Source organism: Aquarana catesbeiana, linkage group LG03 (genome assembly GCF_042186555.1).
Source record: "Aquarana catesbeiana isolate 2022-GZ linkage group LG03, ASM4218655v1, whole genome shotgun sequence".
Classification (NCBI taxonomy): Eukaryota; Metazoa; Chordata; class Amphibia; order Anura; family Ranidae; genus Aquarana; species Aquarana catesbeiana.
In genome coordinates this window covers 675,887,565-675,910,069 of record NC_133326.1, presented here as the reverse complement: position 1 = coordinate 675,910,069, position 22,505 = coordinate 675,887,565, and the positions used below count along the sequence as shown (strand labels likewise).

General features: G+C 50.9%; 47 non-coding genes across 47 annotated transcripts; all 47 read left to right on the top strand.

The window, feature by feature from the left end:
- The first annotated feature begins 288 nt into the window (after positions 1–288).
- On the top strand, positions 289–370 carry TRNAS-GCU (transfer RNA serine (anticodon GCU)). The gene has a single exon. It is a non-coding gene; the product is annotated as a tRNA-Ser (tRNA).
- A 434-nt stretch (positions 371–804) lies between these two features.
- Positions 805–878, top strand: TRNAT-AGU (transfer RNA threonine (anticodon AGU)). The gene has a single exon. It is a non-coding gene; the product is annotated as a tRNA-Thr (tRNA).
- A 161-nt stretch (positions 879–1,039) lies between these two features.
- Positions 1,040–1,113, top strand: TRNAT-AGU (transfer RNA threonine (anticodon AGU)). The gene has a single exon. It is a non-coding gene; the product is annotated as a tRNA-Thr (tRNA).
- Positions 1,114–1,652: 539 nt separating this feature from the next.
- TRNAS-GCU (transfer RNA serine (anticodon GCU)) lies at positions 1,653–1,734 on the top strand. The gene has a single exon. It is a non-coding gene; the product is annotated as a tRNA-Ser (tRNA).
- Positions 1,735–2,167: 433 nt separating this feature from the next.
- Positions 2,168–2,241, top strand: TRNAT-AGU (transfer RNA threonine (anticodon AGU)). Its single transcript has one exon. It is a non-coding gene; the product is annotated as a tRNA-Thr (tRNA).
- A 161-nt stretch (positions 2,242–2,402) lies between these two features.
- Positions 2,403–2,476, top strand: TRNAT-AGU (transfer RNA threonine (anticodon AGU)). The gene has a single exon. It is a non-coding gene; the product is annotated as a tRNA-Thr (tRNA).
- A 539-nt stretch (positions 2,477–3,015) lies between these two features.
- On the top strand, positions 3,016–3,097 carry TRNAS-GCU (transfer RNA serine (anticodon GCU)). Its single transcript has one exon. It is a non-coding gene; the product is annotated as a tRNA-Ser (tRNA).
- A 433-nt stretch (positions 3,098–3,530) lies between these two features.
- TRNAT-AGU (transfer RNA threonine (anticodon AGU)) lies at positions 3,531–3,604 on the top strand. The gene has a single exon. It is a non-coding gene; the product is annotated as a tRNA-Thr (tRNA).
- Positions 3,605–3,765: 161 nt separating this feature from the next.
- On the top strand, positions 3,766–3,839 carry TRNAT-AGU (transfer RNA threonine (anticodon AGU)). The gene has a single exon. It is a non-coding gene; the product is annotated as a tRNA-Thr (tRNA).
- A 539-nt stretch (positions 3,840–4,378) lies between these two features.
- Positions 4,379–4,460, top strand: TRNAS-GCU (transfer RNA serine (anticodon GCU)). Its single transcript has one exon. It is a non-coding gene; the product is annotated as a tRNA-Ser (tRNA).
- A 433-nt stretch (positions 4,461–4,893) lies between these two features.
- Positions 4,894–4,967, top strand: TRNAT-AGU (transfer RNA threonine (anticodon AGU)). Its single transcript has one exon. It is a non-coding gene; the product is annotated as a tRNA-Thr (tRNA).
- Positions 4,968–5,128: 161 nt separating this feature from the next.
- Positions 5,129–5,202, top strand: TRNAT-AGU (transfer RNA threonine (anticodon AGU)). The gene has a single exon. It is a non-coding gene; the product is annotated as a tRNA-Thr (tRNA).
- Positions 5,203–5,741: 539 nt separating this feature from the next.
- On the top strand, positions 5,742–5,823 carry TRNAS-GCU (transfer RNA serine (anticodon GCU)). Its single transcript has one exon. It is a non-coding gene; the product is annotated as a tRNA-Ser (tRNA).
- A 668-nt stretch (positions 5,824–6,491) lies between these two features.
- TRNAT-AGU (transfer RNA threonine (anticodon AGU)) lies at positions 6,492–6,565 on the top strand. Its single transcript has one exon. It is a non-coding gene; the product is annotated as a tRNA-Thr (tRNA).
- Positions 6,566–7,104: 539 nt separating this feature from the next.
- Positions 7,105–7,186, top strand: TRNAS-GCU (transfer RNA serine (anticodon GCU)). The gene has a single exon. It is a non-coding gene; the product is annotated as a tRNA-Ser (tRNA).
- Positions 7,187–7,619: 433 nt separating this feature from the next.
- TRNAT-AGU (transfer RNA threonine (anticodon AGU)) lies at positions 7,620–7,693 on the top strand. The gene has a single exon. It is a non-coding gene; the product is annotated as a tRNA-Thr (tRNA).
- Positions 7,694–7,854: 161 nt separating this feature from the next.
- TRNAT-AGU (transfer RNA threonine (anticodon AGU)) lies at positions 7,855–7,928 on the top strand. Its single transcript has one exon. It is a non-coding gene; the product is annotated as a tRNA-Thr (tRNA).
- A 539-nt stretch (positions 7,929–8,467) lies between these two features.
- On the top strand, positions 8,468–8,549 carry TRNAS-GCU (transfer RNA serine (anticodon GCU)). The gene has a single exon. It is a non-coding gene; the product is annotated as a tRNA-Ser (tRNA).
- Positions 8,550–8,982: 433 nt separating this feature from the next.
- TRNAT-AGU (transfer RNA threonine (anticodon AGU)) lies at positions 8,983–9,056 on the top strand. Its single transcript has one exon. It is a non-coding gene; the product is annotated as a tRNA-Thr (tRNA).
- A 161-nt stretch (positions 9,057–9,217) lies between these two features.
- On the top strand, positions 9,218–9,291 carry TRNAT-AGU (transfer RNA threonine (anticodon AGU)). Its single transcript has one exon. It is a non-coding gene; the product is annotated as a tRNA-Thr (tRNA).
- A 539-nt stretch (positions 9,292–9,830) lies between these two features.
- On the top strand, positions 9,831–9,912 carry TRNAS-GCU (transfer RNA serine (anticodon GCU)). Its single transcript has one exon. It is a non-coding gene; the product is annotated as a tRNA-Ser (tRNA).
- Positions 9,913–10,345: 433 nt separating this feature from the next.
- Positions 10,346–10,419, top strand: TRNAT-AGU (transfer RNA threonine (anticodon AGU)). Its single transcript has one exon. It is a non-coding gene; the product is annotated as a tRNA-Thr (tRNA).
- A 161-nt stretch (positions 10,420–10,580) lies between these two features.
- TRNAT-AGU (transfer RNA threonine (anticodon AGU)) lies at positions 10,581–10,654 on the top strand. Its single transcript has one exon. It is a non-coding gene; the product is annotated as a tRNA-Thr (tRNA).
- Positions 10,655–11,193: 539 nt separating this feature from the next.
- On the top strand, positions 11,194–11,275 carry TRNAS-GCU (transfer RNA serine (anticodon GCU)). The gene has a single exon. It is a non-coding gene; the product is annotated as a tRNA-Ser (tRNA).
- A 433-nt stretch (positions 11,276–11,708) lies between these two features.
- On the top strand, positions 11,709–11,782 carry TRNAT-AGU (transfer RNA threonine (anticodon AGU)). The gene has a single exon. It is a non-coding gene; the product is annotated as a tRNA-Thr (tRNA).
- A 161-nt stretch (positions 11,783–11,943) lies between these two features.
- Positions 11,944–12,017, top strand: TRNAT-AGU (transfer RNA threonine (anticodon AGU)). Its single transcript has one exon. It is a non-coding gene; the product is annotated as a tRNA-Thr (tRNA).
- Positions 12,018–12,556: 539 nt separating this feature from the next.
- Positions 12,557–12,638, top strand: TRNAS-GCU (transfer RNA serine (anticodon GCU)). Its single transcript has one exon. It is a non-coding gene; the product is annotated as a tRNA-Ser (tRNA).
- A 433-nt stretch (positions 12,639–13,071) lies between these two features.
- On the top strand, positions 13,072–13,145 carry TRNAT-AGU (transfer RNA threonine (anticodon AGU)). Its single transcript has one exon. It is a non-coding gene; the product is annotated as a tRNA-Thr (tRNA).
- A 161-nt stretch (positions 13,146–13,306) lies between these two features.
- Positions 13,307–13,380, top strand: TRNAT-AGU (transfer RNA threonine (anticodon AGU)). The gene has a single exon. It is a non-coding gene; the product is annotated as a tRNA-Thr (tRNA).
- Positions 13,381–13,919: 539 nt separating this feature from the next.
- Positions 13,920–14,001, top strand: TRNAS-GCU (transfer RNA serine (anticodon GCU)). Its single transcript has one exon. It is a non-coding gene; the product is annotated as a tRNA-Ser (tRNA).
- A 433-nt stretch (positions 14,002–14,434) lies between these two features.
- TRNAT-AGU (transfer RNA threonine (anticodon AGU)) lies at positions 14,435–14,508 on the top strand. The gene has a single exon. It is a non-coding gene; the product is annotated as a tRNA-Thr (tRNA).
- Positions 14,509–14,669: 161 nt separating this feature from the next.
- On the top strand, positions 14,670–14,743 carry TRNAT-AGU (transfer RNA threonine (anticodon AGU)). Its single transcript has one exon. It is a non-coding gene; the product is annotated as a tRNA-Thr (tRNA).
- A 539-nt stretch (positions 14,744–15,282) lies between these two features.
- On the top strand, positions 15,283–15,364 carry TRNAS-GCU (transfer RNA serine (anticodon GCU)). Its single transcript has one exon. It is a non-coding gene; the product is annotated as a tRNA-Ser (tRNA).
- A 433-nt stretch (positions 15,365–15,797) lies between these two features.
- TRNAT-AGU (transfer RNA threonine (anticodon AGU)) lies at positions 15,798–15,871 on the top strand. Its single transcript has one exon. It is a non-coding gene; the product is annotated as a tRNA-Thr (tRNA).
- Positions 15,872–16,032: 161 nt separating this feature from the next.
- TRNAT-AGU (transfer RNA threonine (anticodon AGU)) lies at positions 16,033–16,106 on the top strand. Its single transcript has one exon. It is a non-coding gene; the product is annotated as a tRNA-Thr (tRNA).
- Positions 16,107–16,645: 539 nt separating this feature from the next.
- On the top strand, positions 16,646–16,727 carry TRNAS-GCU (transfer RNA serine (anticodon GCU)). Its single transcript has one exon. It is a non-coding gene; the product is annotated as a tRNA-Ser (tRNA).
- Positions 16,728–17,160: 433 nt separating this feature from the next.
- TRNAT-AGU (transfer RNA threonine (anticodon AGU)) lies at positions 17,161–17,234 on the top strand. The gene has a single exon. It is a non-coding gene; the product is annotated as a tRNA-Thr (tRNA).
- A 161-nt stretch (positions 17,235–17,395) lies between these two features.
- On the top strand, positions 17,396–17,469 carry TRNAT-AGU (transfer RNA threonine (anticodon AGU)). Its single transcript has one exon. It is a non-coding gene; the product is annotated as a tRNA-Thr (tRNA).
- Positions 17,470–18,022: 553 nt separating this feature from the next.
- TRNAT-AGU (transfer RNA threonine (anticodon AGU)) lies at positions 18,023–18,096 on the top strand. Its single transcript has one exon. It is a non-coding gene; the product is annotated as a tRNA-Thr (tRNA).
- Positions 18,097–18,635: 539 nt separating this feature from the next.
- On the top strand, positions 18,636–18,717 carry TRNAS-GCU (transfer RNA serine (anticodon GCU)). Its single transcript has one exon. It is a non-coding gene; the product is annotated as a tRNA-Ser (tRNA).
- Positions 18,718–19,150: 433 nt separating this feature from the next.
- On the top strand, positions 19,151–19,224 carry TRNAT-AGU (transfer RNA threonine (anticodon AGU)). The gene has a single exon. It is a non-coding gene; the product is annotated as a tRNA-Thr (tRNA).
- Positions 19,225–19,385: 161 nt separating this feature from the next.
- Positions 19,386–19,459, top strand: TRNAT-AGU (transfer RNA threonine (anticodon AGU)). Its single transcript has one exon. It is a non-coding gene; the product is annotated as a tRNA-Thr (tRNA).
- Positions 19,460–19,998: 539 nt separating this feature from the next.
- TRNAS-GCU (transfer RNA serine (anticodon GCU)) lies at positions 19,999–20,080 on the top strand. The gene has a single exon. It is a non-coding gene; the product is annotated as a tRNA-Ser (tRNA).
- Positions 20,081–20,514: 434 nt separating this feature from the next.
- Positions 20,515–20,588, top strand: TRNAT-AGU (transfer RNA threonine (anticodon AGU)). The gene has a single exon. It is a non-coding gene; the product is annotated as a tRNA-Thr (tRNA).
- Positions 20,589–20,749: 161 nt separating this feature from the next.
- On the top strand, positions 20,750–20,823 carry TRNAT-AGU (transfer RNA threonine (anticodon AGU)). The gene has a single exon. It is a non-coding gene; the product is annotated as a tRNA-Thr (tRNA).
- A 539-nt stretch (positions 20,824–21,362) lies between these two features.
- TRNAS-GCU (transfer RNA serine (anticodon GCU)) lies at positions 21,363–21,444 on the top strand. The gene has a single exon. It is a non-coding gene; the product is annotated as a tRNA-Ser (tRNA).
- Positions 21,445–22,112: 668 nt separating this feature from the next.
- Positions 22,113–22,186, top strand: TRNAT-AGU (transfer RNA threonine (anticodon AGU)). Its single transcript has one exon. It is a non-coding gene; the product is annotated as a tRNA-Thr (tRNA).
- The last annotated feature ends 319 nt before the right edge of the window (positions 22,187–22,505 follow it).

Here is a 22,505-nt window from a genome sequence, read left to right as displayed (position 1 = left end):
ACAATTCAGGCCTCCCTTCAATGTTGGATACCTCTTCTTCTGTGAGAACCGCAGATGGGAATCCAGTTGGACAGACAATGCCATGGGTGTGGCCTACGTCAATCACCAAGGGGGTCACCAAAGGTGGTACAGCTCAGAAGGAAGCATATTGCCCCAGGAGAACATGGTGCTCAGACATACTCAGACTCCTGCCAGATTCTCCGTGTGCCCTCCCAGATTGCCGGAATCTGGCTAAGCCCTTCTCAAAAACCACAGACAAGAAACTGCACAAGGTTCTAGATCACACATGACGAGGTGGCCGAGTGGTTAAGGCGATGGACTGCTAATCCATTGTGCTCTGCACGCATGGGTTCGAATCCCATCCTCGTCGGTAGTTTAGTTCATAATCCATGTAAATGTGCGTAACGTAAAGCATCTTATGGCACGATAGTCTTCAACACATTGAAAAAAAAAAAAAAAAAAAAAAAGGACACAGTCACCCTAGACAATCAATCTACCTACATTCCGTGCCCCTTATCTTCGGCCCAATCCACAGCACTCACCTCTGCACTCAATCACCCCCATGCATGGCTCTCACCTCTGCACCCAGCCGCCCCCAACCAGAGCTCTTCACATCCCTGACCGGACATAGCTCCCGCTTTTGTTCTCCCCTCTGTCCACAGCTTTAACCTCTGTGCACTCCCCTTCCCCTTCACAGCTCCAGCTCCAGCTCCAGCCCCAGCCCCGGCATTCCTATTACACACAGCGCTCACTCCTGCACCCACTCTGCACTTGACTGGGTTGCAAAGGACTTGCCCCAAGTGAGGCGCTGTGGCTTAGTTGGTGAAAGCGCCTGTCTAGTAAACAGGAGATCCTGAGTTCAAATCTCAGCAGTGCCTGCCGTGGAGTCTTTCCATTTATAAAGTTTTCAGTTTTGCGCAAGCTTAATGGCACCCTTGAGTCTCCCAAGCGTGGTAGGTTTCTAACCCGGTGCTAGCCTGACGGAAGACCTTGCCTCCAAAGATTTGAAAAATTCTCACAAGGGGCTTGCCCCAAGTGAGGCGCTGTGGCTTAGTTGGTGAAAGCGCCTGTCTAGTAAACAGGAGATCCTGAGTTCAAATCTCAGCAGTGCCTGCCACGGAGTCCTTCCATTTATAACATTTTCAGTATTGCACGAGCTCCATGTCCCCCCTCAGTCTGCCAAGCGTGGTAGATTACCAACCCAGTGCTGGACTTCTGGAAGACCTTGCCTCCAACGACTTGAAAAATTCTCACTGAACATACCAGCCTATTAGGCTAAAGATCAGTCCTGGATGCCCTTTTGAATGCAGGGGACTTGGTCTTTGGAGGGAGCACGCCTTCCCATCAACATTCTGGAGCAGAGAACAATTCAGGCCTCCCTTCAATGTTGGATACCTCTTCTTCTGTGAGAACCGCAGATGGGAATCCAGTTGGACAGACAATGCCATGGGTGTGGCCTACGTCAATCACCAAGGGGGTCACCAAAGGTGGTACAGCTCAGAAGGAAGCATATTGCCCCAGGAGAACATGGTGCTCAGACATACTCAGACTCCTGCCAGATTCTCCGTGTGCCCTCCCAGATTGCCGGAATCTGGCTAAGCCCTTCTCAAAAACCACAGACAAGAAACTGCACAAGGTTCTAGATCACACATGACGAGGTGGCCGAGTGGTTAAGGCGATGGACTGCTAATCCATTGTGCTCTGCACGCATGGGTTCGAATCCCATCCTCGTCGGTAGTTTAGTTCATAATCCATGTAAATGTGCGTAACGTAAAGCATCTTATGGCACGATAGTCTTCAACACATTGAAAAAAAAAAAAAAAAAAAAAAGGACACAGTCACCCTAGACAATCAATCTACCTACATTCCGTGCCCCTTATCTTCGGCCCAATCCACAGCACTCACCTCTGCACTCAATCACCCCCATGCATGGCTCTCACCTCTGCACCCAGCCGCCCCCAACCAGAGCTCTTCACATCCCTGACCGGACATAGCTCCCGCTTTTGTTCTCCCCTCTGTCCACAGCTTTAACCTCTGTGCACTCCCCTTCCCCTTCACAGCTCCAGCTCCAGCTCCAGCCCCAGCCCCGGCATTCCTATTACACACAGCGCTCACTCCTGCACCCACTCTGCACTTGACTGGGTTGCAAAGGACTTGCCCCAAGTGAGGCGCTGTGGCTTAGTTGGTGAAAGCGCCTGTCTAGTAAACAGGAGATCCTGAGTTCAAATCTCAGCAGTGCCTGCCGTGGAGTCTTTCCATTTATAAAGTTTTCAGTTTTGCGCAAGCTTAATGGCACCCTTGAGTCTCCCAAGCGTGGTAGGTTTCTAACCCGGTGCTAGCCTGACGGAAGACCTTGCCTCCAAAGATTTGAAAAATTCTCACAAGGGGCTTGCCCCAAGTGAGGCGCTGTGGCTTAGTTGGTGAAAGCGCCTGTCTAGTAAACAGGAGATCCTGAGTTCAAATCTCAGCAGTGCCTGCCACGGAGTCCTTCCATTTATAACATTTTCAGTATTGCACGAGCTCCATGTCCCCCCTCAGTCTGCCAAGCGTGGTAGATTACCAACCCAGTGCTGGACTTCTGGAAGACCTTGCCTCCAACGACTTGAAAAATTCTCACTGAACATACCAGCCTATTAGGCTAAAGATCAGTCCTGGATGCCCTTTTGAATGCAGGGGACTTGGTCTTTGGAGGGAGCACGCCTTCCCATCAACATTCTGGAGCAGAGAACAATTCAGGCCTCCCTTCAATGTTGGATACCTCTTCTTCTGTGAGAACCGCAGATGGGAATCCAGTTGGACAGACAATGCCATGGGTGTGGCCTACGTCAATCACCAAGGGGGTCACCAAAGGTGGTACAGCTCAGAAGGAAGCATATTGCCCCAGGAGAACATGGTGCTCAGACATACTCAGACTCCTGCCAGATTCTCCGTGTGCCCTCCCAGATTGCCGGAATCTGGCTAAGCCCTTCTCAAAAACCACAGACAAGAAACTGCACAAGGTTCTAGATCACACATGACGAGGTGGCCGAGTGGTTAAGGCGATGGACTGCTAATCCATTGTGCTCTGCACGCATGGGTTCGAATCCCATCCTCGTCGGTAGTTTAGTTCATAATCCATGTAAATGTGCGTAACGTAAAGCATCTTATGGCACGATAGTCTTCAACACATTGAAAAAAAAAAAAAAAAAAAAAAGGACACAGTCACCCTAGACAATCAATCTACCTACATTCCGTGCCCCTTATCTTCGGCCCAATCCACAGCACTCACCTCTGCACTCAATCACCCCCATGCATGGCTCTCACCTCTGCACCCAGCCGCCCCCAACCAGAGCTCTTCACATCCCTGACCGGACATAGCTCCCGCTTTTGTTCTCCCCTCTGTCCACAGCTTTAACCTCTGTGCACTCCCCTTCCCCTTCACAGCTCCAGCTCCAGCTCCAGCCCCAGCCCCGGCATTCCTATTACACACAGCGCTCACTCCTGCACCCACTCTGCACTTGACTGGGTTGCAAAGGACTTGCCCCAAGTGAGGCGCTGTGGCTTAGTTGGTGAAAGCGCCTGTCTAGTAAACAGGAGATCCTGAGTTCAAATCTCAGCAGTGCCTGCCGTGGAGTCTTTCCATTTATAAAGTTTTCAGTTTTGCGCAAGCTTAATGGCACCCTTGAGTCTCCCAAGCGTGGTAGGTTTCTAACCCGGTGCTAGCCTGACGGAAGACCTTGCCTCCAAAGATTTGAAAAATTCTCACAAGGGGCTTGCCCCAAGTGAGGCGCTGTGGCTTAGTTGGTGAAAGCGCCTGTCTAGTAAACAGGAGATCCTGAGTTCAAATCTCAGCAGTGCCTGCCACGGAGTCCTTCCATTTATAACATTTTCAGTATTGCACGAGCTCCATGTCCCCCCTCAGTCTGCCCAGCGTGGTAGATTACCAACCCAGTGCTGGACTTCTGGAAGACCTTGCCTCCAACGACTTGAAAAATTCTCACTGAACATACCAGCCTATAAGGCTAAAGATCAGTCCTGGATGCCCTTTTGAATGCAGGGGACTTGGTCTTTGGAGGGAGCACGCCTTCCCATCAACATTCTGGAGCAGAGAACAATTCAGGCCTCCCTTCAATGTTGGATACCTCTTCTTCTGTGAGAACCGCAGATGGGAATCCAGTTGGACAGACAATGCCATGGGTGTGGCCTACGTCAATCACCAAGGGGGTCACCAAAGGTGGTACAGCTCAGAAGGAAGCATATTGCCCCAGGAGAACATGGTGCTCAGACATACTCAGACTCCTGCCAGATTCTCCGTGTGCCCTCCCAGATTGCCGGAATCTGGCTAAGCCCTTCTCAAAAACCACAGACAAGAAACTGCACAAGGTTCTAGATCACACATGACGAGGTGGCCGAGTGGTTAAGGCGATGGACTGCTAATCCATTGTGCTCTGCACGCATGGGTTCGAATCCCATCCTCGTCGGTAGTTTAGTTCATAATCCATGTAAATGTGCGTAACGTAAAGCATCTTATGGCACGATAGTCTTCAACACATTGAAAAAAAAAAAAAAAAAAAAAAGGACACAGTCACCCTAGACAATCAATCTACCTACATTCCGTGCCCCTTATCTTCGGCCCAATCCACAGCACTCACCTCTGCACTCAATCACCCCCATGCATGGCTCTCACCTCTGCACCCAGCCGCCCCCAACCAGAGCTCTTCACATCCCTGACCGGACATAGCTCCCGCTTTTGTTCTCCCCTCTGTCCACAGCTTTAACCTCTGTGCACTCCCCTTCCCCTTCACAGCTCCAGCTCCAGCTCCAGCCCCAGCCCCGGCATTCCTATTACACACAGCGCTCACTCCTGCACCCACTCTGCACTTGACTGGGTTGCAAAGGACTTGCCCCAAGTGAGGCGCTGTGGCTTAGTTGGTGAAAGCGCCTGTCTAGTAAACAGGAGATCCTGAGTTCAAATCTCAGCAGTGCCTGCCGTGGAGTCTTTCCATTTATAAAGTTTTCAGTTTTGCGCAAGCTTAATGGCACCCTTGAGTCTCCCAAGCGTGGTAGGTTTCTAACCCGGTGCTAGCCTGACGGAAGACCTTGCCTCCAAAGATTTGAAAAATTCTCACAAGGGGCTTGCCCCAAGTGAGGCGCTGTGGCTTAGTTGGTGAAAGCGCCTGTCTAGTAAACAGGAGATCCTGAGTTCAAATCTCAGCAGTGCCTGCCACGGAGTCCTTCCATTTATAACATTTTCAGTATTGCACGAGCTCCATGTCCCCCCTCAGTCTGCCAAGCGTGGTAGATTACCAACCCAGTGCTGGACTTCTGGAAGACCTTGCCTCCAACGACTTGAAAAATTCTCACTGAACATACCAGCCTATTAGGCTAAAGATCAGTCCTGGATGCCCTTTTGAATGCAGGGGACTTGGTCTTTGGAGGGAGCACGCCTTCCCATCAACATTCTGGAGCAGAGAACAATTCAGGCCTCCCTTCAATGTTGGATACCTCTTCTTCTGTGAGAACCGCAGATGGGAATCCAGTTGGACAGACAATGCCATGGGTGTGGCCTACGTCAATCACCAAGGGGGTCACCAAAGGTGGTACAGCTCAGAAGGAAGCATATTGCCCCAGGAGAACATGGTGCTCAGACATACTCAGACTCCTGCCAGATTCTCCGTGTGCCCTCCCAGATTGCCGGAATCTGGCTAAGCCCTTCTCAAAAACCACAGACAAGAAACTGCACAAGGTTCTAGATCACACATGACGAGGTGGCCGAGTGGTTAAGGCGATGGACTGCTAATCCATTGTGCTCTGCACGCATGGGTTCGAATCCCATCCTCGTCGGTAGTTTAGTTCATAATCCATGTAGATGTGCGTAACGTAAAGCATCTTATGGCACGATAGTCTTCAACACATTGAAAAAAAAAAAAAAAAAAAAAAGGACACAGTCACCCTAGACAATCAATCTACCTACATTCCGTGCCCCTTATCTTCGGCCCAATCCACAGCACTCACCTCTGCACTCAATCACCCCCATGCATGGCTCTCACCTCTGCACCCAGCCGCCCCCAACCAGAGCTCTTCACATCCCTGACCGGACATAGCTCCCGCTTTTGTTCTCCCCTCTGTCCACAGCTTTAACCTCTGTGCACTCCCCTTCCCCTTCACAGCTCCAGCTCCAGCTCCAGCCCCAGCCCCGGCATTCCTATTACACACAGCGCTCACTCCTGCACCCACTCTGCACTTGACTGGGTTGCAAAGGACTTGCCCCAAGTGAGGCGCTGTGGCTTAGTTGGTGAAAGCGCCTGTCTAGTAAACCGGAGATCCTGAGTTCAAATCTCAGCAGTGCCTGCCGTGGAGTCTTTCCATTTATAAAGTTTTCAGTTTTGCGCAAGCTTAATGGCACCCTTGAGTCTCCCAAGCGTGGTAGGTTTCTAACCCGGTGCTAGCCTGACGGAAGACCTTGCCTCCAAAGATTTGAAAAATTCTCACAAGGGGCTTGCCCCAAGTGAGGCGCTGTGGCTTAGTTGGTGAAAGCGCCTGTCTAGTAAACAGGAGATCCTGAGTTCAAATCTCAGCAGTGCCTGCCACGGAGTCCTTCCATTTATAACATTTTCAGTATTGCACGAGCTCCATGTCCCCCCTCAGTCTGCCAAGCGTGGTAGATTACCAACCCAGTGCTGGACTTCTGGAAGACCTTGCCTCCAACGACTTGAAAAATTCTCACTGAACATACCAGCCTATTAGGCTAAAGATCAGTCCTGGATGCCCTTTTGAATGCAGGGGACTTGGTCTTTGGAGGGAGCACGCCTTCCCATCAACATTCTGGAGCAGAGAACAATTCAGGCCTCCCTTCAATGTTGGATACCTCTTCTTCTGTGAGAACCGCAGATGGGAATCCAGTTGGACAGACAATGCCATGGGTGTGGCCTACGTCAATCACCAAGGGGGTCACCAAAGGTGGTACAGCTCAGAAGGAAGCATATTGCCCCAGGAGAACATGGTGCTCAGACATACTCAGACTCCTGCCAGATTCTCCGTGTGCCCTCCCAGATTGCCGGAATCTGGCTAAGCCCTTCTCAAAAACCACAGACAAGAAACTGCACAAGGTTCTAGATCACACATGACGAGGTGGCCGAGTGGTTAAGGCGATGGACTGCTAATCCATTGTGCTCTGCACGCATGGGTTCGAATCCCATCCTCGTCGGTAGTTTAGTTCATAATCCATGTAAATGTGCGTAACGTAAAGCATCTTATGGCACGATAGTCTTCAACACATTGAAAAAAAAAAAAAAAAAAAAAAGGACACAGTCACCCTAGACAATCAATCTACCTACATTCCGTGCCCCTTATCTTCGGCCCAATCCACAGCACTCACCTCTGCACTCAATCACCCCCATGCATGGCTCTCACCTCTGCACCCAGCCGCCCCCAACCAGAGCTCTTCACATCCCTGACCGGACATAGCTCCCGCTTTTGTTCTCCCCTCTGTCCACAGCTTTAACCTCTGTGCACTCCCCTTCCCCTTCACAGCTCCAGCTCCAGCTCCAGCCCCAGCCCCGGCATTCCTATTACACACAGCGCTCACTCCTGCACCCACTCTGCACTTGACTGGGTTGCAAAGGACTTGCCCCAAGTGAGGCGCTGTGGCTTAGTTGGTGAAAGCGCCTGTCTAGTAAACAGGAGATCCTGAGTTCAAATCTCAGCAGTGCCTGCCGTGGAGTCTTTCCATTTATAAAGTTTTCAGTTTTGCGCAAGCTTAATGGCACCCTTGAGTCTCCCAAGCGTGGTAGGTTTCTAACCCGGTGCTAGCCTGACGGAAGACCTTGCCTCCAAAGATTTGAAAAATTCTCACAAGGGGCTTGCCCCAAGTGAGGCGCTGTGGCTTAGTTGGTGAAAGCGCCTGTCTAGTAAACAGGAGATCCTGAGTTCAAATCTCAGCAGTGCCTGCCACGGAGTCCTTCCATTTATAACATTTTCAGTATTGCACGAGCTCCATGTCCCCCCTCAGTCTGCCAAGCGTGGTAGATTACCAACCCAGTGCTGGACTTCTGGAAGACCTTGCCTCCAACGACTTGAAAAATTCTCACTGAACATACCAGCCTATTAGGCTAAAGATCAGTCCTGGATGCCCTTTTGAATGCAGGGGACTTGGTCTTTGGAGGGAGCACGCCTTCCCATCAACATTCTGGAGCAGAGAACAATTCAGGCCTCCCTTCAATGTTGGATACCTCTTCTTCTGTGAGAACCGCAGATGGGAATCCAGTTGGACAGACAATGCCATGGGTGTGGCCTACGTCAATCACCAAGGGGGTCACCAAAGGTGGTACAGCTCAGAAGGAAGCATATTGCCCCAGGAGAACATGGTGCTCAGACATACTCAGACTCCTGCCAGATTCTCCGTGTGCCCTCCCAGATTGCCGGAATCTGGCTAAGCCCTTCTCAAAAACCACAGACAAGAAACTGCACAAGGTTCTAGATCACACATGACGAGGTGGCCGAGTGGTTAAGGCGATGGACTGCTAATCCATTGTGCTCTGCACGCATGGGTTCGAATCCCATCCTCGTCGGTAGTTTAGTTCATAATCCATGTAGATGTGCGTAACGTAAAGCATCTTATGGCACGATAGTCTTCAACACATTGAAAAAAAAAAAAAAAAAAAAAAGGACACAGTCACCCTAGACAATCAATCTACCTACATTCCGTGCCCCTTATCTTCGGCCCAATCCACAGCACTCACCTCTGCACTCAATCACCCCCATGCATGGCTCTCACCTCTGCACCCAGCCGCCCCCAACCAGAGCTCTTCACATCCCTGACCGGACATAGCTCCCGCTTTTGTTCTCCCCTCTGTCCACAGCTTTAACCTCTGTGCACTCCCCTTCCCCTTCACAGCTCCAGCTCCAGCTCCAGCCCCAGCCCCGGCATTCCTATTACACACAGCGCTCACTCCTGCACCCACTCTGCACTTGACTGGGTTGCAAAGGACTTGCCCCAAGTGAGGCGCTGTGGCTTAGTTGGTGAAAGCGCCTGTCTAGTAAACAGGAGATCCTGAGTTCAAATCTCAGCAGTGCCTGCCGTGGAGTCTTTCCATTTATAAAGTTTTCAGTTTTGCGCAAGCTTAATGGCACCCTTGAGTCTCCCAAGCGTGGTAGGTTTCTAACCCGGTGCTAGCCTGACGGAAGACCTTGCCTCCAAAGATTTGAAAAATTCTCACAAGGGGCTTGCCCCAAGTGAGGCGCTGTGGCTTAGTTGGTGAAAGCGCCTGTCTAGTAAACAGGAGATCCTGAGTTCAAATCTCAGCAGTGCCTGCCACGGAGTCCTTCCATTTATAACATTTTCAGTATTGCACGAGCTCCATGTCCCCCCTCAGTCTGCCAAGCGTGGTAGATTACCAACCCAGTGCTGGACTTCTGGAAGACCTTGCCTCCAACGACTTGAAAAATTCTCACTGAACATACCAGCCTATTAGGCTAAAGATCAGTCCTGGATGCCCTTTTGAATGCAGGGGACTTGGTCTTTGGAGGGAGCACGCCTTCCCATCAACATTCTGGAGCAGAGAACAATTCAGGCCTCCCTTCAATGTTGGATACCTCTTCTTCTGTGAGAACCGCAGATGGGAATCCAGTTGGACAGACAATGCCATGGGTGTGGCCTACGTCAATCACCAAGGGGGTCACCAAAGGTGGTACAGCTCAGAAGGAAGCATATTGCCCCAGGAGAACATGGTGCTCAGACATACTCAGACTCCTGCCAGATTCTCCGTGTGCCCTCCCAGATTGCCGGAATCTGGCTAAGCCCTTCTCAAAAACCACAGACAAGAAACTGCACAAGGTTCTAGATCACACATGACGAGGTGGCCGAGTGGTTAAGGCGATGGACTGCTAATCCATTGTGCTCTGCACGCATGGGTTCGAATCCCATCCTCGTCGGTAGTTTAGTTCATAATCCATGTAAATGTGCGTAACGTAAAGCATCTTATGGCACGATAGTCTTCAACACATTGAAAAAAAAAAAAAAAAAAAAAAGGACACAGTCACCCTAGACAATCAATCTACCTACATTCCGTGCCCCTTATCTTCGGCCCAATCCACAGCACTCACCTCTGCACTCAATCACCCCCATGCATGGCTCTCACCTCTGCACCCAGCCGCCCCCAACCAGAGCTCTTCACATCCCTGACCGGACATAGCTCCCGCTTTTGTTCTCCCCTCTGTCCACAGCTTTAACCTCTGTGCACTCCCCTTCCCCTTCACAGCTCCAGCTCCAGCTCCAGCCCCAGCCCCGGCATTCCTATTACACACAGCGCTCACTCCTGCACCCACTCTGCACTTGACTGGGTTGCAAAGGACTTGCCCCAAGTGAGGCGCTGTGGCTTAGTTGGTGAAAGCGCCTGTCTAGTAAACAGGAGATCCTGAGTTCAAATCTCAGCAGTGCCTGCCGTGGAGTCTTTCCATTTATAAAGTTTTCAGTTTTGCGCAAGCTTAATGGCACCCTTGAGTCTCCCAAGCGTGGTAGGTTTCTAACCCGGTGCTAGCCTGACGGAAGACCTTGCCTCCAAAGATTTGAAAAATTCTCACAAGGGGCTTGCCCCAAGTGAGGCGCTGTGGCTTAGTTGGTGAAAGCGCCTGTCTAGTAAACAGGAGATCCTGAGTTCAAATCTCAGCAGTGCCTGCCACGGAGTCCTTCCATTTATAACATTTTCAGTATTGCACGAGCTCCATGTCCCCCCTCAGTCTGCCAAGCGTGGTAGATTACCAACCCAGTGCTGGACTTCTGGAAGACCTTGCCTCCAACGACTTGAAAAATTCTCACTGAACATACCAGCCTATTAGGCTAAAGATCAGTCCTGGATGCCCTTTTGAATGCAGGGGACTTGGTCTTTGGAGGGAGCACGCCTTCCCATCAACATTCTGGAGCAGAGAACAATTCAGGCCTCCCTTCAATGTTGGATACCTCTTCTTCTGTGAGAACCGCAGATGGGAATCCAGTTGGACAGACAATGCCATGGGTGTGGCCTACGTCAATCACCAAGGGGGTCACCAAAGGTGGTACAGCTCAGAAGGAAGCATATTGCCCCAGGAGAACATGGTGCTCAGACATACTCAGACTCCTGCCAGATTCTCCGTGTGCCCTCCCAGATTGCCGGAATCTGGCTAAGCCCTTCTCAAAAACCACAGACAAGAAACTGCACAAGGTTCTAGATCACACATGACGAGGTGGCCGAGTGGTTAAGGCGATGGACTGCTAATCCATTGTGCTCTGCACGCATGGGTTCGAATCCCATCCTCGTCGGTAGTTTAGTTCATAATCCATGTAAATGTGCGTAACGTAAAGCATCTTATGGCACGATAGTCTTCAACACATTGAAAAAAAAAAAAAAAAAAAAAAGGACACAGTCACCCTAGACAATCAATCTACCTACATTCCGTGCCCCTTATCTTCGGCCCAATCCACAGCACTCACCTCTGCACTCAATCACCCCCATGCATGGCTCTCACCTCTGCACCCAGCCGCCCCCAACCAGAGCTCTTCACATCCCTGACCGGACATAGCTCCCGCTTTTGTTCTCCCCTCTGTCCACAGCTTTAACCTCTGTGCACTCCCCTTCCCCTTCACAGCTCCAGCTCCAGCTCCAGCCCCAGCCCCGGCATTCCTATTACACACAGCGCTCACTCCTGCACCCACTCTGCACTTGACTGGGTTGCAAAGGACTTGCCCCAAGTGAGGCGCTGTGGCTTAGTTGGTGAAAGCGCCTGTCTAGTAAACAGGAGATCCTGAGTTCAAATCTCAGCAGTGCCTGCCGTGGAGTCTTTCCATTTATAAAGTTTTCAGTTTTGCGCAAGCTTAATGGCACCCTTGAGTCTCCCAAGCGTGGTAGGTTTCTAACCCGGTGCTAGCCTGACGGAAGACCTTGCCTCCAAAGATTTGAAAAATTCTCACAAGGGGCTTGCCCCAAGTGAGGCGCTGTGGCTTAGTTGGTGAAAGCGCCTGTCTAGTAAACAGGAGATCCTGAGTTCAAATCTCAGCAGTGCCTGCCACGGAGTCCTTCCATTTATAACATTTTCAGTATTGCACGAGCTCCATGTCCCCCCTCAGTCTGCCAAGCGTGGTAGATTACCAACCCAGTGCTGGACTTCTGGAAGACCTTGCCTCCAACGACTTGAAAAATTCTCACTGAACATACCAGCCTATTAGGCTAAAGATCAGTCCTGGATGCCCTTTTGAATGCAGGGGACTTGGTCTTTGGAGGGAGCACGCCTTCCCATCAACATTCTGGAGCAGAGAACAATTCAGGCCTCCCTTCAATGTTGGATACCTCTTCTTCTGTGAGAACCGCAGATGGGAATCCAGTTGGACAGACAATGCCATGGGTGTGGCCTACGTCAATCACCAAGGGGGTCACCAAAGGTGGTACAGCTCAGAAGGAAGCATATTGCCCCAGGAGAACATGGTGCTCAGACATACTCAGACTCCTGCCAGATTCTCCGTGTGCCCTCCCAGATTGCCGGAATCTGGCTAAGCCCTTCTCAAAAACCACAGACAAGAAACTGCACAAGGTTCTAGATCACACATGACGAGGTGGCCGAGTGGTTAAGGCGATGGACTGCTAATCCATTGTGCTCTGCACGCATGGGTTCGAATCCCATCCTCGTCGGTAGTTTAGTTCATAATCCATGTAAATGTGCGTAACGTAAAGCATCTTATGGCACGATAGTCTTCAACACATTGAAAAAAAAAAAAAAAAAAAAAAGGACACAGTCACCCTAGACAATCAATCTACCTACATTCCGTGCCCCTTATCTTCGGCCCAATCCACAGCACTCACCTCTGCACTCAATCACCCCCATGCATGGCTCTCACCTCTGCACCCAGCCGCCCCCAACCAGAGCTCTTCACATCCCTGACCGGACATAGCTCCCGCTTTTGTTCTCCCCTCTGTCCACAGCTTTAACCTCTGTGCACTCCCCTTCCCCTTCACAGCTCCAGCTCCAGCTCCAGCCCCAGCCCCGGCATTCCTATTACACACAGCGCTCACTCCTGCACCCACTCTGCACTTGACTGGGTTGCAAAGGACTTGCCCCAAGTGAGGCGCTGTGGCTTAGTTGGTGAAAGCGCCTGTCTAGTAAACAGGAGATCCTGAGTTCAAATCTCAGCAGTGCCTGCCGTGGAGTCTTTCCATTTATAAAGTTTTCAGTTTTGCGCAAGCTTAATGGCACCCTTGAGTCTCCCAAGCGTGGTAGGTTTCTAACCCGGTGCTAGCCTGACGGAAGACCTTGCCTCCAAAGATTTGAAAAATTCTCACAAGGGGCTTGCCCCAAGTGAGGCGCTGTGGCTTAGTTGGTGAAAGCGCCTGTCTAGTAAACAGGAGATCCTGAGTTCAAATCTCAGCAGTGCCTGCCACGGAGTCCTTCCATTTATAACATTTTCAGTATTGCACGAGCTCCATGTCCCCCCTCAGTCTGCCAAGCGTGGTAGATTACCAACCCAGTGCTGGACTTCTGGAAGACCTTGCCTCCAACGACTTGAAAAATTCTCACTGAACATACCAGCCTATTAGGCTAAAGATCAGTCCTGGATGCCCTTTTGAATGCAGGGGACTTGGTCTTTGGAGGGAGCACGCCTTCCCATCAACATTCTGGAGCAGAGAACAATTCAGGCCTCCCTTCAATGTTGGATACCTCTTCTTCTGTGAGAACCGCAGATGGGAATCCAGTTGGACAGACAATGCCATGGGTGTGGCCTACGTCAATCACCAAGGGGGTCACCAAAGGTGGTACAGCTCAGAAGGAAGCATATTGCCCCAGGAGAACATGGTGCTCAGACATACTCAGACTCCTGCCAGATTCTCCGTGTGCCCTCCCAGATTGCCGGAATCTGGCTAAGCCCTTCTCAAAAACCACAGACAAGAAACTGCACAAGGTTCTAGATCACACATGACGAGGTGGCCGAGTGGTTAAGGCGATGGACTGCTAATCCATTGTGCTCTGCACGCATGGGTTCGAATCCCATCCTCGTCGGTAGTTTAGTTCATAATCCATGTAAATGTGCGTAACGTAAAGCATCTTATGGCACGATAGTCTTCAACACATTGAAAAAAAAAAAAAAAAAAAAAAGGACACAGTCACCCTAGACAATCAATCTACCTACATTCCGTGCCCCTTATCTTCGGCCCAATCCACAGCACTCACCTCTGCACTCAATCACCCCCATGCATGGCTCTCACCTCTGCACCCAGCCGCCCCCAACCAGAGCTCTTCACATCCCTGACCGGACATAGCTCCCGCTTTTGTTCTCCCCTCTGTCCACAGCTTTAACCTCTGTGCACTCCCCTTCCCCTTCACAGCTCCAGCTCCAGCTCCAGCCCCAGCCCCGGCATTCCTATTACACACAGCGCTCACTCCTGCACCCACTCTGCACTTGACTGGGTTGCAAAGGACTTGCCCCAAGTGAGGCGCTGTGGCTTAGTTGGTGAAAGCGCCTGTCTAGTAAACAGGAGATCCTGAGTTCAAATCTCAGCAGTGCCTGCCGTGGAGTCTTTCCATTTATAAAGTTTTCAGTTTTGCGCAAGCTTAATGGCACCCTTGAGTCTCCCAAGCGTGGTAGGTTTCTAACCCGGTGCTAGCCTGACGGAAGACCTTGCCTCCAAAGATTTGAAAAATTCTCACAAGGGGCTTGCCCCAAGTGAGGCGCTGTGGCTTAGTTGGTGAAAGCGCCTGTCTAGTAAACAGGAGATCCTGAGTTCAAATCTCAGCAGTGCCTGCCACGGAGTCCTTCCATTTATAACATTTTCAGTATTGCACGAGCTCCATGTCCCCCCTCAGTCTGCCAAGCGTGGTAGATTACCAACCCAGTGCTGGACTTCTGGAAGACCTTGCCTCCAACGACTTGAAAAATTCTCACTGAACATACCAGCCTATTAGGCTAAAGATCAGTCCTGGATGCCCTTTTGAATGCAGGGGACTTGGTCTTTGGAGGGAGCACGCCTTCCCATCAACATTCTGGAGCAGAGAACAATTCAGGCCTCCCTTCAATGTTGGATACCTCTTCTTCTGTGAGAACCGCAGATGGGAATCCAGTTGGACAGACAATGCCATGGGTGTGGCCTACGTCAATCACCAAGGGGGTCACCAAAGGTGGTACAGCTCAGAAGGAAGCATATTGCCCCAGGAGAACATGGTGCTCAGACATACTCAGACTCCTGCCAGATTCTCCGTGTGCCCTCCCAGATTGCCGGAATCTGGCTAAGCCCTTCTCAAAAACCACAGACAAGAAACTGCACAAGGTTCTAGATCACACATGACGAGGTGGCCGAGTGGTTAAGGCGATGGACTGCTAATCCATTGTGCTCTGCACGCATGGGTTCGAATCCCATCCTCGTCGGTAGTTTAGTTCATAATCCATGTAAATGTGCGTAACGTAAAGCATCTTATGGCACGATAGTCTTCAACACATTGAAAAAAAAAAAAAAAAAAAAAAGGACACAGTCACCCTAGACAATCAATCTACCTACATTCCGTGCCCCTTATCTTCGGCCCAATCCACAGCACTCACCTCTGCACTCAATCACCCCCATGCATGGCTCTCACCTCTGCACCCAGCCGCCCCCAACCAGAGCTCTTCACATCCCTGACCGGACATAGCTCCCGCTTTTGTTCTCCCCTCTGTCCACAGCTTTAACCTCTGTGCACTCCCCTTCCCCTTCACAGCTCCAGCTCCAGCTCCAGCCCCAGCCCCGGCATTCCTATTACACACAGCGCTCACTCCTGCACCCACTCTGCACTTGACTGGGTTGCAAAGGACTTGCCCCAAGTGAGGCGCTGTGGCTTAGTTGGTGAAAGCGCCTGTCTAGTAAACAGGAGATCCTGAGTTCAAATCTCAGCAGTGCCTGCCGTGGAGTCTTTCCATTTATAAAGTTTTCAGTTTTGCGCAAGCTTAATGGCACCCTTGAGTCTCCCAAGCGTGGTAGGTTTCTAACCCGGTGCTAGCCTGACGGAAGACCTTGCCTCCAAAGATTTGAAAAATTCTCACAAGGGGCTTGCCCCAAGTGAGGCGCTGTGGCTTAGTTGGTGAAAGCGCCTGTCTAGTAAACAGGAGATCCTGAGTTCAAATCTCAGCAGTGCCTGCCACGGAGTCCTTCCATTTATAACATTTTCAGTATTGCACGAGCTCCATGTCCCCCCTCAGTCTGCCAAGCGTGGTAGATTACCAACCCAGTGCTGGACTTCTGGAAGACCTTGCCTCCAACGACTTGAAAAATTCTCACTGAACATACCAGCCTATTAGGCTAAAGATCAGTCCTGGATGCCCTTTTGAATGCAGGGGACTTGGTCTTTGGAGGGAGCACGCCTTCCCATCAACATTCTGGAGCAGAGAACAATTCAGGCCTCCCTTCAATGTTGGATACCTCTTCTTCTGTGAGAACCGCAGATGGGAATCCAGTTGGACAGACAATGCCATGGGTGTGGCCTACGTCAATCACCAAGGGGGTCACCAAAGGTGGTACAGCTCAGAAGGAAGCATATTGCCCCAGGAGAACATGGTGCTCAGACATACTCAGACTCCTGCCAGATTCTCCGTGTGCCCTCCCAGATTGCCGGAATCTGGCTAAGCCCTTCTCAAAAACCACAGACAAGAAACTGCACAAGGTTCTAGATCACACATGACGAGGTGGCCGAGTGGTTAAGGCGATGGACTGCTAATCCATTGTGCTCTGCACGCATGGGTTCGAATCCCATCCTCGTCGGTAGTTTAGTTCATAATCCATGTAGATGTGCGTAACGTAAAGCATCTTATGGCACGATAGTCTTCAACACATTGAAAAAAAAAAAAAAAAAAAAAAGGACACAGTCACCCTAGACAATCAATCTACCTACATTCCGTGCCCCTTATCTTCGGCCCAATCCACAGCACTCACCTCTGCACTCAATCACCCCCATGCATGGCTCTCACCTCTGCACCCAGCCGCCCCCAACCAGAGCTCTTCACATCCCTGACCGGACATAGCTCCCGCTTTTGTTCTCCCCTCTGTCCACAGCTTTAACCTCTGTGCACTCCCCTTCCCCTTCACAGCTCCAGCTCCAGCTCCAGCCCCAGCCCCGGCATTCCTATTACACACAGCGCTCACTCCTGCACCCACTCTGCACTTGACTGGGTTGCAAAGGACTTGCCCCAAGTGAGGCGCTGTGGCTTAGTTGGTGAAAGCGCCTGTCTAGTAAACAGGAGATCCTGAGTTCAAATCTCAGCAGTGCCTGCCGTGGAGTCTTTCCATTTATAAAGTTTTCAGTTTTGCGCAAGCTTAATGGCACCCTTGAGTCTCCCAAGCGTGGTAGGTTTCTAACCCGGTGCTAGCCTGACGGAAGACCTTGCCTCCAAAGATTTGAAAAATTCTCACAAGGGGCTTGCCCCAAGTGAGGCGCTGTGGCTTAGTTGGTGAAAGCGCCTGTCTAGTAAACAGGAGATCCTGAGTTCAAATCTCAGCAGTGCCTGCCACGGAGTCCTTCCATTTATAACATTTTCAGTATTGCACGAGCTCCATGTCCCCCCTCAGTCTGCCAAGCGTGGTAGATTACCAACCCAGTGCTGGACTTCTGGAAGACCTTGCCTCCAACGACTTGAAAAATTCTCACTGAACATACCAGCCTATTAGGCTAAAGATCAGTCCTGGATGCCCTTTTGAATGCAGGGGACTTGGTCTTTGGAGGGAGCACGCCTTCCCATCAACATTCTGGAGCAGAGAACAATTCAGGCCTCCCTTCAATGTTGGATACCTCTTCTTCTGTGAGAACCGCAGATGGGAATCCAGTTGGACAGACAATGCCATGGGTGTGGCCTACGTCAATCACCAAGGGGGTCACCAAAGGTGGTACAGCTCAGAAGGAAGCATATTGCCCCAGGAGAACATGGTGCTCAGACATACTCAGACTCCTGCCAGATTCTCCGTGTGCCCTCCCAGATTGCCGGAATCTGGCTAAGCCCTTCTCAAAAACCACAGACAAGAAACTGCACAAGGTTCTAGATCACACATGACGAGGTGGCCGAGGCGCTGTGGCTTAGTTGGTGAAAGCGCCTGTCTAGTAAACAGGAGATCCTGAGTTCAAATCTCAGCAGTGCCTGCCACGGAGTCCTTCCATTTATAACATTTTCAGTATTGCACGAGCTCCATGTCCCCCCTCAGTCTGCCAAGCGTGGTAGATTACCAACCCAGTGCTGGACTTCTGGAAGACCTTGCCTCCAACGACTTGAAAAATTCTCACTGAACATACCAGCCTATTAGGCTAAAGATCAGTCCTGGATGCCCTTTTGAATGCAGGGGACTTGGTCTTTGGAGGGAGCACGCCTTCCCATCAACATTCTGGAGCAGAGAACAATTCAGGCCTCCCTTCAATGTTGGATACCTCTTCTTCTGTGAGAACCGCAGATGGGAATCCAGTTGGACAGACAATGCCATGGGTGTGGCCTACGTCAATCACCAAGGGGGTCACCAAAGGTGGTACAGCTCAGAAGGAAGCATATTGCCCCAGGAGAACATGGTGCTCAGACATACTCAGACTCCTGCCAGATTCTCCGTGTGCCCTCCCAGATTGCCGGAATCTGGCTAAGCCCTTCTCAAAAACCACAGACAAGAAACTGCACAAGGTTCTAGATCACACATGACGAGGTGGCCGAGTGGTTAAGGCGATGGACTGCTAATCCATTGTGCTCTGCACGCATGGGTTCGAATCCCATCCTCGTCGGTAGTTTAGTTCATAATCCATGTAAATGTGCGTAACGTAAAGCATCTTATGGCACGATAGTCTTCAACACATTGAAAAAAAAAAAAAAAAAAAAAAGGACACAGTCACCCTAGACAATCAATCTACCTACATTCCGTGCCCCTTATCTTCGGCCCAATCCACAGCACTCACCTCTGCACTCAATCACCCCCATGCATGGCTCTCACCTCTGCACCCAGCCGCCCCCAACCAGAGCTCTTCACATCCCTGACCGGACATAGCTCCCGCTTTTGTTCTCCCCTCTGTCCACAGCTTTAACCTCTGTGCACTCCCCTTCCCCTTCACAGCTCCAGCTCCAGCTCCAGCCCCAGCCCCGGCATTCCTATTACACACAGCGCTCACTCCTGCACCCACTCTGCACTTGACTGGGTTGCAAAGGACTTGCCCCAAGTGAGGCGCTGTGGCTTAGTTGGTGAAAGCGCCTGTCTAGTAAACAGGAGATCCTGAGTTCAAATCTCAGCAGTGCCTGCCGTGGAGTCTTTCCATTTATAAAGTTTTCAGTTTTGCGCAAGCTTAATGGCACCCTTGAGTCTCCCAAGCGTGGTAGGTTTCTAACCCGGTGCTAGCCTGACGGAAGACCTTGCCTCCAAAGATTTGAAAAATTCTCACAAGGGGCTTGCCCCAAGTGAGGCGCTGTGGCTTAGTTGGTGAAAGCGCCTGTCTAGTAAACAGGAGATCCTGAGTTCAAATCTCAGCAGTGCCTGCCACGGAGTCCTTCCATTTATAACATTTTCAGTATTGCACGAGCTCCATGTCCCCCCTCAGTCTGCCAAGCGTGGTAGATTACCAACCCAGTGCTGGACTTCTGGAAGACCTTGCCTCCAACGACTTGAAAAATTCTCACTGAACATACCAGCCTATTAGGCTAAAGATCAGTCCTGGATGCCCTTTTGAATGCAGGGGACTTGGTCTTTGGAGGGAGCACGCCTTCCCATCAACATTCTGGAGCAGAGAACAATTCAGGCCTCCCTTCAATGTTGGATACCTCTTCTTCTGTGAGAACCGCAGATGGGAATCCAGTTGGACAGACAATGCCATGGGTGTGGCCTACGTCAATCACCAAGGGGGTCACCAAAGGTGGTACAGCTCAGAAGGAAGCATATTGCCCCAGGAGAACATGGTGCTCAGACATACTCAGACTCCTGCCAGATTCTCCGTGTGCCCTCCCAGATTGCCGGAATCTGGCTAAGCCCTTCTCAAAAACCACAGACAAGAAACTGCACAAGGTTCTAGATCACACATGACGAGGTGGCCGAGTGGTTAAGGCGATGGACTGCTAATCCATTGTGCTCTGCACGCATGGGTTCGAATCCCATCCTCGTCGGTAGTTTAGTTCATAATCCATGTAAATGTGCGTAACGTAAAGCATCTTATGGCACGATAGTCTTCAACACATTGAAAAAAAAAAAAAAAAAAAAAAAGGACACAGTCACCCTAGACAATCAATCTACCTACATTCCGTGCCCCTTATCTTCGGCCCAATCCACAGCACTCACCTCTGCACTCAATCACCCCCATGCATGGCTCTCACCTCTGCACCCAGCCGCCCCCAACCAGAGCTCTTCACATCCCTGACCGGACATAGCTCCCGCTTTTGTTCTCCCCTCTGTCCACAGCTTTAACCTCTGTGCACTCCCCTTCCCCTTCACAGCTCCAGCTCCAGCTCCAGCCCCAGCCCCGGCATTCCTATTACACACAGCGCTCACTCCTGCACCCACTCTGCACTTGACTGGGTTGCAAAGGACTTGCCCCAAGTGAGGCGCTGTGGCTTAGTTGGTGAAAGCGCCTGTCTAGTAAACAGGAGATCCTGAGTTCAAATCTCAGCAGTGCCTGCCGTGGAGTCTTTCCATTTATAAAGTTTTCAGTTTTGCGCAAGCTTAATGGCACCCTTGAGTCTCCCAAGCGTGGTAGGTTTCTAACCCGGTGCTAGCCTGACGGAAGACCTTGCCTCCAAAGATTTGAAAAATTCTCACAAGGGGCTTGCCCCAAGTGAGGCGCTGTGGCTTAGTTGGTGAAAGCGCCTGTCTAGTAAACAGGAGATCCTGAGTTCAAATCTCAGCAGTGCCTGCCACGGAGTCCTTCCATTTATAACATTTTCAGTATTGCACGAGCTCCATGTCCCCCCTCAGTCTGCCAAGCGTGGTAGATTACCAACCCAGTGCTGGACTTCTGGAAGACCTTGCCTCCAACGACTTGAAAAATTCTCACTGAACATACCAGCCTATTAGGCTAAAGATCAGTCCTGGATGCCCTTTTGAATGCAGGGGACTTGGTCTTTGGAGGGAGCACGCCTTCCCATCAACATTCTGGAGCAGAGAACAATTCAGGCCTCCCTTCAATGTTGGATACCTCTTCTTCTGTGAGAACCGCAGATGGGAATCCAGTTGGACAGACAATGCCATGGGTGTGGCCTACGTCAATCACCAAGGGGGTCACCAAAGGTGGTACAGCTCAGAAGGAAGCATATTGCCCCAGGAGAACATGGTGCTCAGACATACTCAGACTCCTGCCAGATTCTCCGTGTGCCCTCCCAGATTGCCGGAATCTGGCTAAGCCCTTCTCAAAAACCACAGACAAGAAACTGCACAAGGTTCTAGATCACACATGACGAGGTGGCCGAGTGGTTAAGGCGATGGACTGCTAATCCATTGTGCTCTGCACGCATGGGTTCGAATCCCATCCTCGTCGGTAGTTTAGTTCATAATCCATGTAAATGTGCGTAACGTAAAGCATCTTATGGCACGATAGTCTTCAACACATTGAAAAAAAAAAAAAAAAAAAAAAGGACACAGTCACCCTAGACAATCAATCTACCTACATTCCGTGCCCCTTATCTTCGGCCCAATCCACAGCACTCACCTCTGCACTCAATCACCCCCATGCATGGCTCTCACCTCTGCACCCAGCCGCCCCCAACCAGAGCTCTTCACATCCCTGACCGGACATAGCTCCCGCTTTTGTTCTCCCCTCTGTCCACAGCTTTAACCTCTGTGCACTCCCCTTCCCCTTCACAGCTCCAGCTCCAGCTCCAGCCCCAGCCCCGGCATTCCTATTACACACAGCGCTCACTCCTGCACCCACTCTGCACTTGACTGGGTTGCAAAGGACTTGCCCCAAGTGAGGCGCTGTGGCTTAGTTGGTGAAAGCGCCTGTCTAGTAAACCGGAGATCCTGAGTTCAAATCTCAGCAGTGCCTGCCGTGGAGTCTTTCCATTTATAAAGTTTTCAGTTTTGCGCAAGCTTAATGGCACCCTTGAGTCTCCCAAGCGTGGTAGGTTTCTAACCCGGTGCTAGCCTGACGGAAGACCTTGCCTCCAAAGATTTGAAAAATTCTCACAAGGGGCTTGCCCCAAGTGAGGCGCTGTGGCTTAGTTGGTGAAAGCGCCTGTCTAGTAAACAGGAGATCCTGAGTTCAAATCTCAGCAGTGCCTGCCACGGAGTCCTTCCATTTATAACATTTTCAGTATTGCACGAGCTCCATGTCCCCCCTCAGTCTGCCAAGCGTGGTAGATTACCAACCCAGTGCTGGACTTCTGGAAGACCTTGCCTCCAACGACTTGAAAAATTCTCACTGAACATACCAGCCTATTAGGCTAAAGATCAGTCCTGGATGCCCTTTTGAATGCAGGGGACTTGGTCTTTGGAGGGAGCACGCCTTCCCATCAACATTCTGGAGCAGAGAACAATTCAGGCCTCCCTTCAATGTTGGATACCTCTTCTTCTGTGAGAACCGCAGATGGGAATCCAGTT